The following is an 18,512-nucleotide window of genomic DNA, read 5'->3' on the forward strand; positions in this document are numbered from 1 at the left end:
TTATTTAATATTCTTCCTTTTATACTCAACTATGAAGTTACATGAATAGAGAAACAAAATTGATCCATCTCAACACTATATTACCAACACATTTCTAGTCCTGTGTTATTGGAGATTCTTCATCAACATTTCTTGATTGGGGCCTCCCTGGTGATGCAGGAGGTAAAGTTTCAGTGCTATCAAGCTTTCACCAGCCACTGTGGCATGAGCACGAGTTTGCTCCCCAGCAGGGAGCTACTCACATAGCTCAGCAGACCTCTCCTGTCTGCTGCTCCCCTCACAGTGTATTTCAGTAGATCTGCCTGTTCTGCTCCCCACTCTGTCTCTGGTGAATCCTCTCATCCCTGTACCTCTGGTCTGTACCCCAGTTCTTGAATGCATAAATAAAAATAAATCTTTTAAAAAAACATTTCTTGATTGATGGTTAACTATTGGTTTGCATGTTCATAAGTTACTTAATAAGCTATACCCATGAACTTTAGTGTATACTATCGGGACACAGATGAATTAATGAAAGTGTTTTGTTTTCTGGAAGAGTTGTTATACAAACATAACCTATGTAGATTTTGATTATCTTTTAGGTTGAGTGACATTATTACCAAAACTTTTAAGAATTAAGCAAATATATGCTGGGGTCATTAAAGAAGGCTTCTTGGAAAGGATATGGATAGTTGGTCTAAAAAGACCAAAACCAAGTAGAATAGGAGAAAAAAATAAATAATCTTTGGGAGGGAAAGGAGGTTATCAATTATTTCAACAGTTTGAGCTTCTTTGAGTTCAACATTTAAGCAATGTTAGAGAATCACAATCTAGACAGAAAAATATTGTCTGAAGTCATGGGATATAGGAGTTAATAATAGGACTTTAGGTTCTGACTGGTCTATGTTTTAATTTCATTTTGTTCAAATGAAATAATCTCTTTATGCCTCAATTTCCTTTTCCGGGGAAGAGCATACATTAGGGTCTATCAACTGTTTTCTATAAAGGGCCAGAAAATGAATAGGTTATTTCTTTGTTAATAAAGACTTTCTAGATTATATGTTCTCTGTTCCAACTACTTAGCTCTGCCCTTAGAGTGTCAAAGCCATTGAAGTCTCTATGTAAACAACTGGGTGTGGCTGCGTTCCAATAAAATTTTAATTAGAAAAGCAAGAGATGGTCAGCTGATGTGTAACAACAAATTATATGGATTGGCTATATGAAATAAATGGCACAATAACTAAAAAATGCTTAGCCTAATGACTGGCATATATGTATTTTCTCATTAATTTAACTAGTTGCTAATGCTGCTTCTATTATATGACAGGTTTTATGGTTAGATATAAATATGCATGGTGATTAGATGAAAGAAATTCAAGTATATTAAGTGAAACATGAAAATAAAACAGTACAAAGAAAGTTGGTTTTTGTCCATGAAACTAGAGTGGTTATGATATCAGCCCTCCCATTCTGGAACAACTAAATGGCTGAGTACAATATATGAAATAACTGCTTTTAGACATGGAAACCAGACACAACACTTTGCTTTTGCAGAGATGCTAAACAAGGATGAGACCTCTGTTTTACCCTTTATTCAGTTTGGAGTCATTTTCAAGAGCTTGGTGCAAGGAGTTTAATTCCCCCCAAATAATGACTGACTCAATGAATAAAAAATATATATATAATGATCAGAGCTTGAAAAATTGCTATATTACCTCCTAAATTCCAAACATTCTAGAGACTGTCTTTCTGGTGAATACTTACATCAGGAAATGGGTCACTAAATCTAACAGAAACACAAAGCACCAGGAATTGCTGAGGAGTCTCGCAAGATGTTCAGACATGCAAGAGACTTGACTTAATTTGATTATAGTTGAAATTACTGTGCCGATGATAAGTGAACTTATATTTAAATGCTACATTTTAATATGCTTTCACATAATTCCCTATAGACTAACAGAGTCAAGAAGAACATATTTGCTTTTCTGACTTCTTTCTCTCCATCACTCCATACTCTCTCAATGAGCAGGCTTCCAGAAATAGTATTCTGTTTTTCTTTTAGGTATTGCCCTAAATTCTATGACATTTGTACCTATTTATAGCAGTGTAATATCTGAGTCCTTTTTTTTAAATAAAACTTTAATCATTCCATAAATTACTTTTATCTACTCCCAATTTATCATAATTTAGGTCTTTTTTTTTTTTTTTTTGTATCTTCCAATGATATTCTTATATGTGTAGTTTTTTTCTTCAGGCTTTTCCCAGAAAGTTTTTCTTTGCTCCTTATTATTTCTTTTTAAAAAAATTTTATTTAATTAATTTATTTTTGCATAGAAGAACAGAGGTATGGGGGTGAAAGAATTCACCGGAAAAAGACTGGGGAGCAAAACAGACAGAGTTACTGAACTGCACTGCTTAGGGGAGCAGTAGGCGAGGCAGGAGAGGTGTGGGTTAGCTCCCTGGCTGGTATTGAACTCAGGCCATCCTGTTGATAATACTGAGACTTAACCCCTAGGCACCAGGGAGGCCCTCTTTATTCTTTCTTACATTGTTTCTGAAGGGTCATCTTGCTCATGTTAAAGTACACCCACTTTTATTTTTCCCTAAATCAAGACCTGCTAATGACCAACCTTCTTAGTCTTTTGTTTGCGTTGAAGTGTTTTTTTTTTTTAATTGTGATATTTGTATGTAATTATAATAAGTATAAAATTCTAGAAAGGAAGTTTTCAACATATTCAGGAAATATCAATCATCTTCTTGCTTCCATACATTAAAGAAAATCCAATTATCTTTATAACTCATTCCTTGAAGGAAATATTTTTTTCTTGAATAATTACTTTACTTCTAATTTTGATATGATGTGTGTAGATTTGCTTTTTTATTTACACACTTTAGAATTTATAGGGCTTCTTGAATCTGTGGAATCAATGTTTCACTAGTTTTTTTTTTTTTAAGATTTATTTATTTATACAAGCACTGGGTATAGTCAGAAGCACGGGGGTGAGTGAGAGAATTCACCAGAGCCAGAGAGGAGAGCAGAAAAGGCAGACTGACGAAGTACACTGCTGAGGGGAGCAGCGGGCGGGCAGGAGAGGTCTGCGCATCATGTGGGAGCCTCACTGGTGGTCGGGGATTGAAACGGTGCTGCAGAGGCTGTGGGCAGCTTCACAGCCCAGTGCTCAACCACTGCGCCACTGGGGAGGCCCAGTCTTTCACTAGTTTTGAAAAACTTTTAGCCACTGTCTCATAAAATACTGAATTTATTCCATTGTTTCTTTCTTCTTCTTGAATATTAAAAAAATGTTAGATTTTCCCAACCTATTCTCAGTATCAAACTTCATTTCATCTTGCCTTTATTTTTATGTTTTTATAATTCCCTGGGTGTATGTGCTGCATGGGGAGGGAGAAACACTTCTGATTCACAGTTATATTGAACTTGAAGTCCTTTGGAAGCTAATTTTTTTGAGCAATATGGTTTAATTAGATCCCTCCTACTTAGATCCCTTAAGCTTTGCCTCCATTCCCTCATGCTCCTCCTCAAATTCATAGGTTCTGATGTCAGATTGTTTTCAGATTTCAGCTTTGCTATTTAATAACTATGTATCTTTGGGAATATTAACCTTTCTGTAACCTCAGTTGCCTACACTGTAAGACTGAAGAAATTGTTCATCAAGTTGATATGAAAAGTATAAAAAATTCTAGATGTATAAATAAATATTTAATTAATGATAAATGGGTATAGCCTTTTACCAATGTGATTTTGGTCCAGCAAGAGAGTTGTGAGATGTGTATGAATAGTTTTAATAAATCTAATATGATTGGTTTCATAAGTGATACAATGAAGCTGTCTTGATAATTTTAAAAAACGAACAATCGTTCACTAAAATAATCACAAGCACTTGTAAAAAATGTCAATATAGAAAAATAGGTATTTTTTCCATATTAAAGGGGACATAAAAGTAGATTAAGCAGCTGTATACTCCCTAATTCCTATTTAACAGATTTACAGATAAACCAACCCTTACTCATGTATGTGTTTAAAATGGTTGTTATGCATTTGTGGTTATGGTGTGCAGGGTGTGTGTTTATTTTGTGGTCATCTTAGCTACAGAATAAAAGCAATATAAAAGGCTTGGTATCTTTGCCCAGATGTGAGGAAAATTTGAACTCTAAGCTTTCAGGAAAGTCATGGCCCTCTACCCTTCAAGATGTGGAAGAAGGCAAATTTTGTCTATTTTATTATGATGATTATTATTACTGCATTTGGTCATAGCCTTGCCATGGCCAAGTGTTAGTTCTAGTGCAGCTCTGGCCTCAATGCCCTGGACGCCCTCCTCCAGCATCTGCCTTTAATCACAGACAATATGGTTTGTGTTTAGAATCGAATGACTGTCATCATCTAGCACTAATGTTCTCTGTCACAGGGACTTAACAGCCCATTTGGGGAACACTCTCAGAGACTTTCAAATTCAATATTCTCTCCAAACTCCTGGCTTTTCATTAACTGTGCCATGTGGGTTTCCAAGGCGTGATGCCCAATGGTATTATTTTTCCAAAGAGGTCATGGGAGAGAAGTGTCTTTTTTTTATTTTCAAGTGTTTATTTCAGCACATCTCAACATGCAAAGCTACCATGCCCTGTGTAGAAGTCTGCGTTCACAGATAGCCTACATTCAGAACGCAATCTGATTTTACAATAGAAAGTGCACATGCTTTTGGATTGCATAATATGCAATTACCCAGCACATGATTGAACTGAATTACAAACTGTTGTTGATTTTCTGCATGGAGCTTACTTGGCTCTTTGATATATATTTTCTCATTAGCTTTCCCCTGATTTATTTATGATATTGTTATGCATATAAAGGGCAGATTGCTGAAGTTCACATTGCAATGACCGAATTAGCACTTGAAAAATTCACGGTTATAATGTGCAAATGATTCCCTGCTTGTTCTGAAGGTGTGCTCTAGTCTCCCCTATAATAGTGAAGCTGTCAATTCTATCTTTGCAACACCTTTCACATCTATCCTCTCTTTACCTTTCCCATGACCACCATTTCAGAACCTCGTTATCTCCTGCCTGGAAAATTGTAATATTTTTCTAATCATTTGCACACATACAGGCTAATCCCCTTGAAGTTTATGGTTCTTAGTGCTGCAAGATTAGGTGTCCCAAATCACTATCCTTCTTGTGTTACTTCCAAATCTAAAAGTAGAGAATAAAGAAAAAGGAAAAGAATGCAGAAAATGAGATAGAAAAAGAAGGAAGGAAATAAACAGAAATGTGAGAGGAGAGCAAAGAAGTTTCCTTAAGGAGAAAATAGGGATACAAATAGAAGAAAAGCAGAGAACAAAAAGAAGACCAAGAGGGAGATAACTACATATGCGTCAGTGGAAAGGTGGCAAAGTTCTGTTTAATTGATTTCTGCCTGGTCTCACCTTTGTTTCATGCACTTGTTTTTATGCAATTGGTATATAGGTTGGTGATCTTTTCTGCAGTTACACTCTTCAGTGAAACATTTCTATTTAATCTGCCTAGCTAGGTACTTCTCCACCTGTGTATCTCTCTGCTCGTCTAAACAGAAGGGCATTGTCACTACATGCAAGCATAGGACATTATAATTAGGCCAATTTCAAATATTTATGAGAAAAAGAAAGACATCCTTCTCTTGTCCCCTCTCAGCAGGGGCCATTATTGATTGGATGGTGATGAATTAGTGAGATGTGCTTTGAGGATTGCTAGCCAGCACAGAAGACATACATTGTTACTGCCAATTATGTTACATGCATTTAAAATCTAAGGCAGACAACAAGAGAAGAAAGATGTTTAGCAGCTTCAATTTTTCCACAGTCTAAGGAATTATCTGTGGTAGGTTGTGGGAGAAAATAGAGTGGCCATCACACATTGAAGGTGGAGGCAACGTTCCTTCTTTGTTTTTTATGATTCTAAAGGCCAACTTGTGAAGAGGAGTCATATAAGCAGCCTTAAAAATTCTGAATTGTCAGATAAAGATTTAGGGCCTCACAAAATCAAAATTGGAACAATAAAAGTTTTTATATACATACTTCTTTAAAAAAATGAGGGAAATAAGGAACTGAAAATATTATAGGAGTGCAGTAACATTCACAGTTTGGAAGCATGCTAAATAGTTTTTTTTTTTTTAATTTATTTTTGCCTAGAAGACCTGGGGTGTAGGCCAGAGGTGTGAGGTGGGGAGGGGGCAGGATTCACCAGAGACTGAGTGGGGAGCAAAACAGGCAGGTTTGTTAGTTCCCTGGTGGCCAGGGATCAAACTCAGGCTATAGTGGTGAGTGCTGAGACTTAACTCCTAGTTCTATGCAAAATAGCTAATTGTCTAAAGGAAATCAGGAAGCTGTTAGCTTCTTTTTTAGGAAATGTGATGGGTGAGCAAGTTTAGGCATGTGATTTACATATCACTCAATCAAATCGTATTTCAAATAATATAAACTGAAACCAAGAATAAGATATGAAGACAAAAGAACATACAGCTCTAAAAAATTGTTGCTATCTCTATCTCCATTCTAAAGACTCAAATTCCTGAACATGAAGATTAAAAATATGCATATTTTTACCAATATATTTGTTGAGTCATAGAAATTATGTCCTTATGTAGAAATCTATATTCATAGATAGCCTACATTGTAACAATTACTCAATTATTACTGTTTTCAAAAATAAATGATTTAAGCATAGTTGTGAGATACTTTGTATTGAACAGTATTTTGATATCCAAATATATTTGAAAGTTAAAATAACTGATTTTACATAGATTGTTTTTAAAAGGGAATATCTTGCCATTAGTGTTAGGCAGTAGAAGATCATAAATATACATGACTTAAATTAAGTAGGCAAAATCACAGCAAACAAAACACTCTTCGACAGGTGAATGAATAAACTCTGTATATGGGCAAAGCAGACCTCTCCCGACCCCCACACTGCTTCCCTCATCAGTGTGTTCCAGTAGATCTGCCTGTTCTGTTGCCCACTCTGTCTCTGATGAATCCTCTCACCCTCCCGCCACCCCCCCCACCACACCTCTGACCTGTATCCCAGTTCTTGTATGCATAAATAAATCTTTAAAAAATAAAAAAAAAAATAAATGAACTCTGTGTATGTCTACAAGGGACCATTATGCAATGAAAGCAAGAAGTGTCCTAGCACGCCCTGAAAAGACATGGAAAAACCCTAAATTCATATTGTTAAGTGAAAAAAGCCATTATGGAAAGGGCATATGATGTATAATACCAACTATGATATTCTGGAAAAGGCAAAAACATGGTGACAGTTAAAAAAAATCAGCACTTGCAAGAGATTTGAGAAAGGTGGGGAAAAGATAAGTGAGTAGAGGTCAAGAGAATGTTCTAATTTTCTAAAAATAGTCTTTTAATCTTATTTAAAGTCAGGCTACAAAATAGATGTGCCAGAATGACAGCTAAACCTTTCCTTTAATTTGCTCTCTGAATGGAATACTATGCAGCTTTAAAAAAAGCATGCTTGCCATTTGCAACAGAATAGAAGGAAATAGAGGGAATTATACTAAGTGAAATAATCCAGAAGGGGAAAGACAAACAACAGATTTTTTTCTTTTATATGTGGAATACATTGCGCAAAAAAAAAAAAAAAAAAAGAAAGAAAGAAAGAAAGAAAGAAAAATCCAAAGGACCAGACATACCCAAACCCAGAACAAATCCAAGAAATCTGATTATAAAATTGAAGCTTCCAAACAGGAAGAGGGAGGGTGGAGAAACAATGAGGGAGGAGGTGTAATGGGCTATGATGGGGAGGGAAGTACTATGGGTGCCTTGGTAGCGGGTGTGGTAACATATGTCTGAAGTATGTTAAAATGAAATAAAAAAAATAAACATTACTAATATCAGTCTTACCCATGTTTGAACCATGGATTATTCAATACTACTCTATTTTCAGTCGTGTTTGTTTTAATTTTACTTTCAGAATCTCCTTGTGGATTTTTCTCCTTGCTTCAAACTTCCTTCAGACAGTCTTTTAAGAGTATCTTCATTTTCTTGGTAAGTTATTATATGATTATAACTATGTGAAATAGTGGGTGTCAACTAGACTTATTGCAGTTATCATTCCGCAATATATCCAAATATCAAATCTTTATGTTGTACAACTGAACCTAATAACATAGTGTTGCCTGTCAGTGATATGTCATTAAAATAACCAAGTCTGTTAAATAACTATTTTATTTTATTTTATTAATTTAATTTTTAATATTTATTTATGCATTCAAGAGCTGGGGTAAAAACCAGAAATTGTGGGGGGGGGGTGAGGATTCACCATAGACAGAGTGGGGAGCAGAATAGGCAGATTGACTGAAATACACTGCCAAGGAGAGCAGCAGGCGAAACAGGAAAGGCCTGCTGTGCCATGTGGGTTGCTCCTTGGCTGGCCGGGGATCGAAATGGTGCTACAGAGACTGTTGATTGCTTCATAGTGTGGTGCTTAACCCCTTGCGCCACCAGGGAGGCCCCAATAACTATTTTAATGACATATCCATGGTACCCTCAATTAAAAAAAAATAAGGTTATTGGAAGAGTATACTAAATAGAGATTGATAACACATAAAATTGGAATTAGGATACTATTTTATCAGGACATACTTTTAACTTATATACTCAAGCAGGTTGTTACAGATATTTACCATTCACCTCTCGTGAAACACTTGGCACCTTAGACGTTTGGTAAACATGGTTGATATTTCCACCTTGACTCAAAACTTCTATTCAGATAGTCACTGGTTCATACCCCTGTCCTCAGGGACTGCTGTCGAGGGTGCATGTGTGAGTCCATTCCAAAACGAATGCTCACAGGAAAGCTCTGCCACAGAAGCACCAACAATTCATCTTGCCCTGGTCCTGGCACTTTCCTCCTCCTGTCTGTCCCCATTGACTTAATCCTGTATTTTGTTCATAGTAACCCCATGAAGTAGATAATAAAATTATCCTTTAGATGAGGAAGTTGAGACTCAGAGAGGTTCTGTGCATCACACAAAGTCTCACAGTTGTTGAATGGGAAGAGTCAGAACTCACAGCCAGATCAAGACCCTAACTTTGCACCCATGTGCTCTATTTGCCACTCTAATAGTTTTATGCCTGGATATCACTTATAATGTCATTTAACCTGTTGCAACCCAAAAGCTCAGCACAGTATACTTTGTGACTAGAGAATTTTCTTTTCACTCATTTTTATCAATGATTTTAGATATATGGTATTCCTGTGTGTACTGTAAAAGCTACTTAACCAACTCTAGAATAACAACTAATGTCCATCAGTCAAAAACGGAAACATTGATACTGATGTCCATGGCATGCCTTGTGCCTATGGTGCTCATGATCAGTAAGGATTGAGCCAAGTATTTTCCCTGAATGAGCACTGTATTCAGTTTGTGCTGCATTAATTTATGCTAAGTCATAATTATAGCAGTTTTACTCCATATCTGCAAATCTGACCCAAAAAACCCATGTCTAGCTAATTGTGGGAGAGACACTGTATAAGAAAAGGAAAAACTCTAATCACCTTTTCCTCTCCATTTTAAAGAAATCAGCACTAGTAATTGTCAAAAATGAGTAGTGAGTGGTAACACACATGTGCGCGCACGCGCGCGCGTGCACACACACACACACACACACACACACAAAGATATAACTTCAATTAGAAAACTCAAAATCTACGTAAAGGTTTTGGCTCTACATTTGAGAAATTGGTAAATGATTCCAATACATACATGCTTAAAGTGAAAGTGTGAAAGAAATAGACATATCATTTCCATGATTCCCAGCTTATCAGAACCTTATATTATCAAATATGGTCTCAAATGTATTAAATAAGAGAACCTGTACCTACTATAAATCCATCTCTTAATGTTCATTGTATATGATAAACTAAACAAATGCCTATAATATGTGTGTAGAGGGGGTTATTGGGAATGTTTTTTTCATTTTTCAGTTTTCTGGCTTTTATTCCTGGAAATGAAGGCAGATAATGCTTCATAAGCAAAGATATTGGAGCTTTATCAATGGCAGATACTAAAATTGAAAGCTTATGATGATAGGAACTGGCATATATAATAGTTACTTTCATGCTGTGAGCAACAATTTTTCTAGGGAATCCTAGAAGCTTTCTTGGATAGCAGTGGGATCAAAGGAGTGGGGATATGTGCAGTAAGCTGGTCTCAACTTCTATAGCAAAACAACTTCATTTACTTGTTTTATATTTTAGAGTTAAGCATATGATTTTGTTCAAATAAATGCTTTCCTGGCCAAAAAATGTAATTAGAAAACTGTTGGTCTAGAGATTATGCTTTGAAAATTGAACCTAATATATTAGTGACATATGTCACAAAATCAAATCTAGGAACAGCCATATAGAAAAATGAAAAGAACAGTGTGAGATAATGCTAATAAAATTGGGATAAAGATGAAAAATGCTAAATGGTTTTTCAAATGTATACCGAGGAAAATTATTGCAGAAAAATATACCTTCTAATAAATGAGAACAGTCACTGAAAGGCAATAATTTTAAAATTGTTAAGACATTAGAATCACTTAAATCAATTTAATAAAAAAATAAGTCAGAGTTAATTTTCATCCATTGGAAGAATCTTTTAAAATATATTTAAAAATATATTGGTTTATGGAATTTAGAAATTTAGATCGGAATAACTCCATATGACATTTTTTATAAACAATGAAATTTGGTTCCATTTTTCATAAATCATTTAAAATATAATTTATAGCTTTTTTAATTGATAGAAAAGCAAAGGCTATACACTAGAATAAAGAATAAATTAGGTTTGAAGTGTGTTCAAATGGTATTTTTGTAAAAAGCAATTGTAATGCACAAATAACATATATTCCAAAATTTTAGGAGGTCTAAACCTCCTAGACATTCATTTGACTTTTGTCATATGCATCTGCTTTTCACCTAAACACATTCATTTGAATCTCCATGGATGACTAAAATTCAAGAGTCCAGAATAGAATAGTGTGGTCATCTTCCTTATACTAACATTTTTTCATACAATTTCAGGAAACTGAAATAAGAATTCAGTCCAAACCCATGTATGAGATTTATTTGTACTTCACTCCCCCACCATATGATTGAATCATGAACTCCAGTGAACTCCAGATTTTCTTAAAATCTTGGATTTTTCTGATTTTCTCAAACCTGCCATACTAGTGCTAAGTCAGGCACTCACTGCCCTGGGTTGGTCTCAGTAGCATCCACTCATAACTCTTGTTTCCTTGCACCAGGACTTGTCCTAGTCAGTCACATCCCTCAGTAGAGTCCTGGCCTTTCAAAGACTCTCTTTGAAAACAAAGCTTAAGCAGAAAGAATCCACAAAGCACTCTGAACTTAGGCAGAGGCAGGGGAGGGGAAGCTAGAGCCCACAAATCACAGAGGGTCTCCCCAATGTCTCTGATGCCCTTCTCCCTGACATTGCAACCTTTGTGTAGGTCTTGGTCTTCTTCCTCCAGGACTCTTGCCAGAGTTGTCCAGTATATATACTGGATTCATTTATTCCATTTCCAATCTGGTCTCTGTCCATGTCTTTTTAATACATAAAATTTATTACACTAACCATCCATTTTAAAATCTTTATAATGCATCCTTATTTTAGGTGGGTTCAGGTCCAAACACCTTAGCTTATATCTAGGACAGATTTACCTAATAGCCCTAGTCTTAGATTCTGACTCTCCCATCTTTCTATCGTTCTCCCCATTCAAACCATACCAGACACCCAGTTAACAGTACCCCCATGCTTACTCTTGTGTTCTCAGTGTGAATATATTTCATCACTTTATAATTGGCAAACTCAGATTCATGTTTCAAGAACAACTCTGGTAGCTTCTACTGTATTTCAAGAACATTTCTGATGTAAATGATGCATGCAAGACGGTCATAGAGTTACAGAGAAAGGAACAGCCAGATTGCCTGGCTTTGCTCACCTGAACAGCATTGCAGAATTACAATTAGATATCAGGCTTCCTGAAGCCAAGGGCCCTCTTGTACTTTATTTGTACTTTCGTAGTACATAGCACAGTATTTCATCATTTTAAAAGTGTGTAACATGTTCATGAAATGTTTTAACAAATGAAAAAATTAGTGGAAGAATAAATGATGAAAGATCACTATGATCATAGTATTAGGACTACATTTAAATGTTTGCTTGGTTAAAAAGAAAAGAGAAAATAGGAGAAAAGTAGACATGAGATTGATTACATGAGAAAATAACTATCAATGGTGAACATCAAGATCAAGAGAAAAACAAACTAGCAAGAAAGAATTTAATGCTTTTATTGTTTGATATAAAACAGAACAGTGGGGGTCAAAACACCAAGTTGACCCCACCAAGCATGTAGGGAGATATGACAAACATATAGGGAATATGCTTGCCAAATATGAGAGCAGAGAAAGAGCTATATGAAGGGATATGCTGCTTCAGGTATAAACAAACTGCAAGAAACACATTTTATTTAATAGAAACATCTGCAACAAAATCTCTGAAAATTTTCTGGAAAAGCAAATTTCTAGGCTGCAGCCCAGATTTACTTATTTTGAAGCTGCAGTGGTAGAGTCTAGCTATTTATGTCTTACCTGCCTTTCTAGCTGGTTGTTACCGGTACAAAAGTTTAAGAATCTCTGGAATACTGGGTCCTGAAGCTGGCTGTAAATTAAAAATCACCTGCAGGAACCTTTACTGACTACCTCATTTTGAGTCTCAAGTCCAGAGTTGGGACATAAATTGCTCTAGGTTGGGGTCTCATGTCAGTCTTTTCTGTTTCCTGAAATGATCCTAACTTGCAACAGGGTTTACAACCCCTGGAAGATTTTTTGTGAGGCAGTGGTTCTCAATCTTGGCTCTACGTTGTATCAACTGGGGAGCTTTAAAAATACTATTATCTAGGTCTCACCCATAGAGAGTCTGATTTAATTAATATGGAATGCAGCATAAGCATCATGATTTAAAAATACTATAATTACCTGGAGAATTTTCAAACCAACTGATGCCCAGTTCAGGCCACTCCCTATGCTAATTAAATCAGCAACTCTAGTAGTATTATCCAGCATGGATAGATTTAAGAATTCTCCGGATGATTAAATGTGCAGCAAGTTTGAGAATCAGTGCCCTGTCCTTCCATACCCCAGAGTGTACTATTCCATAACAAGGCTACTCCCTTATTTTAATAATAAAACCATGCCTTACTGAAGCTGTAATATATGCTATCATGGCTTTAAGAACTTTGCATTTTAATATAATTATCACAATAACTCCCTGCAATTTATGATATTTTCACAGTATACTGATGGAGGAAATTGAGACTCAGGGCAAAGAATTACCTGGCTCAATTCACACAACCAGTAAATGGAAAAGCAAACATTCAAACCTAGCATCTGTGACTCCAGAATATTTGCTTTTACCAATCACACTCCATCTCTTCTTTCTCCTTAAGGGTTCAACTTGCCTTTAGTGGGTTTATTTATTTCATTTTGACAAACATGCCTAGATTGTAATAGGTACTGTACTAGGTTTCAGACATGCAGAAATTAAAAGAACAGAATAATATGCACAAACATTCCAGAGGTCCAAGGAGTTTCTCTCTAAATAAGAAGATTCCCTGTTTGGGTAGAATTAAACACATTGTTTTTTTGCGTGGCCTTTTGGGAGGTTTTCTGTTTGCTTGTTTGCTTTCTAGCACAAAATAATATTTATCCAGGGGGTTATAAACTCACTGAAAAAATATTCTATCCAAAACATTTGAGAAATGCATTTCCAATGGAGGGAAAATAAAGAGAAATGCATTTCTAATAAATATGTTTTGTTTTGATTTTTTCAATTTAAATGTGTAATATATATATATATATATATATATGATCAGCTATGTACTACTAAATAGGAGTAATGATAACTCAGTCCTGAATGATTTTTTTTTAACCCACAGTAAGACTAAATAGCTCAGGATTTGCAGTCAGGCAGAAATTGGCTCAATTCTACTTTTGCCAATCTCAGATTTCTTTTCCTATACAGTGGGGAAATGACAATAATTGCCCAGGATTTTTGTGAGATTTAAATGATGAAAAATAGTTCATGCCTGACATACAGAAGATGCTTATTAAATTAAATTAACATAACTCAAATTTTTATGAAGTTTCTTTCTCCCATATGTAAGGGAGATTAGAGGGCTAGAAACAAGAGACATTTGGATAAACTTAGGACTCCTCTTCAGACCAGCAACATTGGCATTACCTAAGAGATTGTTGGAAATGCAGACTCTTGAGTTCCATCCCAAATTTGGTAATGAAAAGAGAACTTCAGGTGTTTTGTATGTATAATAAAGGTTAAGCAGGTGCCCTAGCAGATCTCTGATAGAATGAAACACGTGTTAGTTAAATTTGATGGGGCATGTGGGTAGTCTGGTAGTTGGAGGGGCGGGTGGAGTTGGCAAGGAGTTTAGGAAAGATTCAGAATATGAAATTTAATCCTGATTTATACACAATTCTCTTTTAAGCCACTTTTAAGCTATCATCTTCCTACTTGCACAATATGGTTACAGGTTTTAAATTCCTTTTCTTTTCTTATTGCTATCAAGCTAGTGAAGTTTCAGCCCAGCTCTGTGATTATCTTGGAAATCATGTTGGGAGGTCGCTGAAGGCTTTCCTTTAAACTTTCAAATTAAGTCGATGTTTATTTCTAGTCTAGAACTTCATTTTCCCCCCAAACTGAAGTGTTTGAGGAGGAAATGTATTTAGATCTCCCCAAGGTGGGGCTAGTTCAGCAGCTACAGAGTGAATATTGTAGGGATTATGTTCCATCCTGGGGCCATGCCTTTGTGATACAAGAGGAAATGTTATCCAGTCCCAAGCTAGCATCTGTCATAAATATGGGAAATGGAATAGCAGGGATAATGAACCGGTATTTTCTTCATAATGTTACTGGTTCTTCTTTAAGACTGTCTTGTGTCTACAGGTTATCTCATATAATTCATTGTATAGTCTATAGCAACCACAATTTTGAAATTCTTAGCATTGTATTTGCAATTACTTGAAATTTTGATTGCTGTTGTTCCAATTACATTGATTCATTGTGCACTGTTTGGGGGGAAGGTTGTTTTGTTTCCAAATGGCATTAAAGGTTGCTCGTTGTAGAACATTTGTTGGGGAGATGGGGTTGTGGGAAAGAGAGAATGTCATCAGAGAGGAGCTGCAAAATAACACCATGGAACGGAGAGCATATTGTAAGAGGCACTGATATGGTAGATGGTCCTTATTCAATGAAGAGTGAATCTAGACCTAACGACCAGATGGCAGGACTGAACACAGAAATTCCATATGTGTGATGGCAGCAAGGGACGGCCATTGACATACTTGCTTTTCCAGCCAAATGCCTCGGCAGATGCAGAGTTTTACACTTTAACATTGCAATATGGCACTAAAACCCAGGAGAAGAGTTAGATGCAAGATTGAAAGCTGATTTAAAGTGGCAGAGTTTAAATCACATCCTATTCTATCAGGGTGAAAGCTAGGAACAAAAAGTGAGTGGAGATTAGCCTGCTCCAGGATTGTATTCTGGATCTGTTGGTCTTGTAATGTATTCTAAAGAGGAGCTATACCTGGTCATATTAGTTATAGACTTCTTCCTGTCCCCAAGCATTTCTAAAAATAAAATAAAATAAAAATCAAGTTTTCAAAATGGATTATTAAAGGAAAGCAGCATTAATGTGCTCTGCCTGGAGTCTGAAAACTCATAATGTGAGTTATTCTCCACTTCGAATAAATTGCAAGATGTACTTGAAAATTAGATTTTCATTTAATTGCATTTTTTGTTTGTGGTGCTAGAGGCAGCCATCTTTGTGGAAAAGGGATCATGTCTATTTCACTGTGCGTAAAGCCCTAAGAAAAATTTAGGTAAAAAAAAAAAAAAGCACACACATACACACACTCAGTTTTTACTGTTTTAATATATATGTATGTGTCTTTTGGAATATTGACAAACCTCAAAACTTTTTGAAATTATCAAGCTATAGGCTAGAAAGTCATTTGAGAGCTTCTTTCCTTGGGTGTCAGTTGTCTCCTATAAGGAAGATGATTGCCAAAGGTACCAATAGCAAACTAATGTTCCCAAATACTGCCTAAGTAGAGCAGGGAAAGAAATTCTTTTATAGTTTTATGTTAACATTGTCTACGCTCTCCCTGCGATGTGTTGTTCAAGGTTCATTGGAGGTAATGTTGTGTGTCAGCTCTGGTTCTTTCAATTTACTCTGTGATGAGTCCTACAATCACCTGTTGAAAAGAAGAAATGTTTTTAGTGACCACCACACACTCTTCCCTTTTAAATCTATTTTTCTGTATGAAACATACGATTCAGATGTTCAAAATTGTTATCCATTCACTGTACATCCCTGGCATTTTCACATCATTACATTTCTTTTCCATGGGATTGCACTGAATTTTGTCTTTATCATTCTGTGTTTATTGTGGTTATAGTGGTTTCTTTTTTAACATGAATGAATTTGAGCAAGTTTCCTTGAAACAAGGGAATCAGGATTTTAGTTCTTATGTCTCCATGTTTCAGAGGCATTGATACTTTGTATTTTTGAAATTGAATGAATAATCATGAGACTTACTGGGTCCATATGGTACACTAAGAAAACCTGGGGGAAAGACAGAGAATGACAACAAAGAAAGTGGTATGAATGTTGTTCACATGATAGGTGGCCGTGGGGTAGAGTTAGAAGGTCCAGATCATATGTTAATACCGTCAATAGATTTGATGCCTTTAGGTACTAATGCGCCCATCATGCTCATCACTTCGTGTCCAACTCAAACTCCACCTCTTGCAAATGTTTCTTTTTTATACAAGTACTGGGTACAGTCAGAAGTGTGGGATGGTGAGAGGATTCACCAGAGCCAGAGCAGGGAACAGAACAGGCAGACTGACTGAAATACACTGCTGAGGGGAGCAGCAGGCGCCGTAGGAGAGGTCTGCATTCCATGTGGGACCCTTGCTGGTCGCCGGGGATTGAACAGGTGCTGCAGAGGCTGCAGGCAGCTTCGCAGCCCTGCGCTCAACCGCTGTGCCACCAGGGGAGGCCGGCAAATGTTGATTCTAACAATCTAATATTTCTTCCTTTCATAAATTCTCAAATTAAATGGTTTAAGATAATATATAATAGTATGTGTGTTAATAATAATCATAGTAATAGTAATAATTAATTTTCATGAGCATGCTCTCCAGCCAGGCACTGCATCAAGTATGCATTATCCCATTTAATTTGCCCACCAATTACATGTGATAGCATTGATACTACCTCATTTTTTTTTAAGATTTATTTTTTATTTATACAAGAAACTGGGGTACAGGCCAGATGTGTGGGAGGGTGAGAGGATTCACCAGAGACAAAGCAGGGAACATAACAGGCAGACTGATGAAATACACTGCTGAGGGGAGCAGCGGGCGAGACAGGAGAGGTCTGCTCACCATGTGGGTTGCTCCGAGGCCGGCTGGGATCGAACCGGCACTGTAGAGGCTGCGGACAGCCTCACAGCACTGCGCTCAACCACCTGCACCACCAGGGAGGCCCCCACTATCTCATTTTTAAAGATTAAAAAAAAGTTTATATCTAGGGACATATACTAGGGATTTTATGTAATTTTCTGAGATCACAAATCTAATAAATAATAGATGATAATTAAAACTTGTTGTATTTACATCTAAATTACAATAATATTATGTGAAAATATGATTATTTGATACAACCAAATTTGTGTTGGAATCTTTTTAGGTTAATGTTCACAAACTGTAGACTAATGCCAAGCACTTTCAAGTTAAATGAAGAAAATAACACTTCTGCTTTTTAGCTCTAGAACATGGCCTTAGACATTCCAAAGTGTATGTATTTTCATAAGTTGTTTTACTTACTTGACATGTTTAACATCCCATGAAAAAATTTACTTTTTTACCTACCTGTTTCTCAAGATTCAACTCAATTTTCAATTTCTACATCCATTTATAAACTTCTTTGGACCTCTTAAACCCAGGATTATCAGTTTATCTGAAGTAGGTTTAAATCTGCCCAACTTCCTTGACATGCCAGCGACTGCTCTAGTCCAATTTGCTATAATTTCTCAAATAGACTATTGCAATCTGTTATCCATTATTTTCCTAACATGTTTTTCCCCAAAATATGACCCCCCCAACCACACACACATAAGTTATCTCTAGGTTAGTGTCTTTCCCCTGCCATTAGGGTAAATACTGAGCTCATTAGCCTAGATTTAATCCCCTGACTTTCTGGGTTGACCTGCTCTTTCTGGATTCTACTTACTCATTGTGCTCATGCATACTGGCCTTCTTTTCTGGAATCCTCCCTGTTTTCTGTTTCTAACTCCAATATTCTACACAGGCTGTCTCTTCTCCCTGGAGTTATTCTACCTCTGTTTAGATTACTCTGGAGTATTCTTCAAATTTAGAAAATATTTTGATTATG

General features: G+C 36.2%; 1 long non-coding RNA gene across 1 annotated transcript in view; it reads left to right on the plus strand.

Moving 5' to 3' along the window:
- Positions 1-18,512, plus strand: part of LOC129145592 (uncharacterized) — a 182,959-nt gene that overhangs the window by 155,097 nt on the left and 9,350 nt on the right. The window contains exon 4 of the long non-coding RNA XR_008551370.1: positions 7,954-8,027. This is a non-coding gene — a long non-coding RNA (uncharacterized LOC129145592). The remainder of the gene's footprint in view (positions 1-7,953; positions 8,028-18,512) is intronic.

Source organism: Talpa occidentalis, unplaced genomic scaffold, assembly GCF_014898055.3.
Source record: "Talpa occidentalis isolate TD23 unplaced genomic scaffold, MPIMG_talOcc4v2.1 talOcc4.13, whole genome shotgun sequence".
NCBI lineage: Eukaryota > Metazoa > Chordata > Mammalia > Eulipotyphla > Talpidae > Talpa > Talpa occidentalis.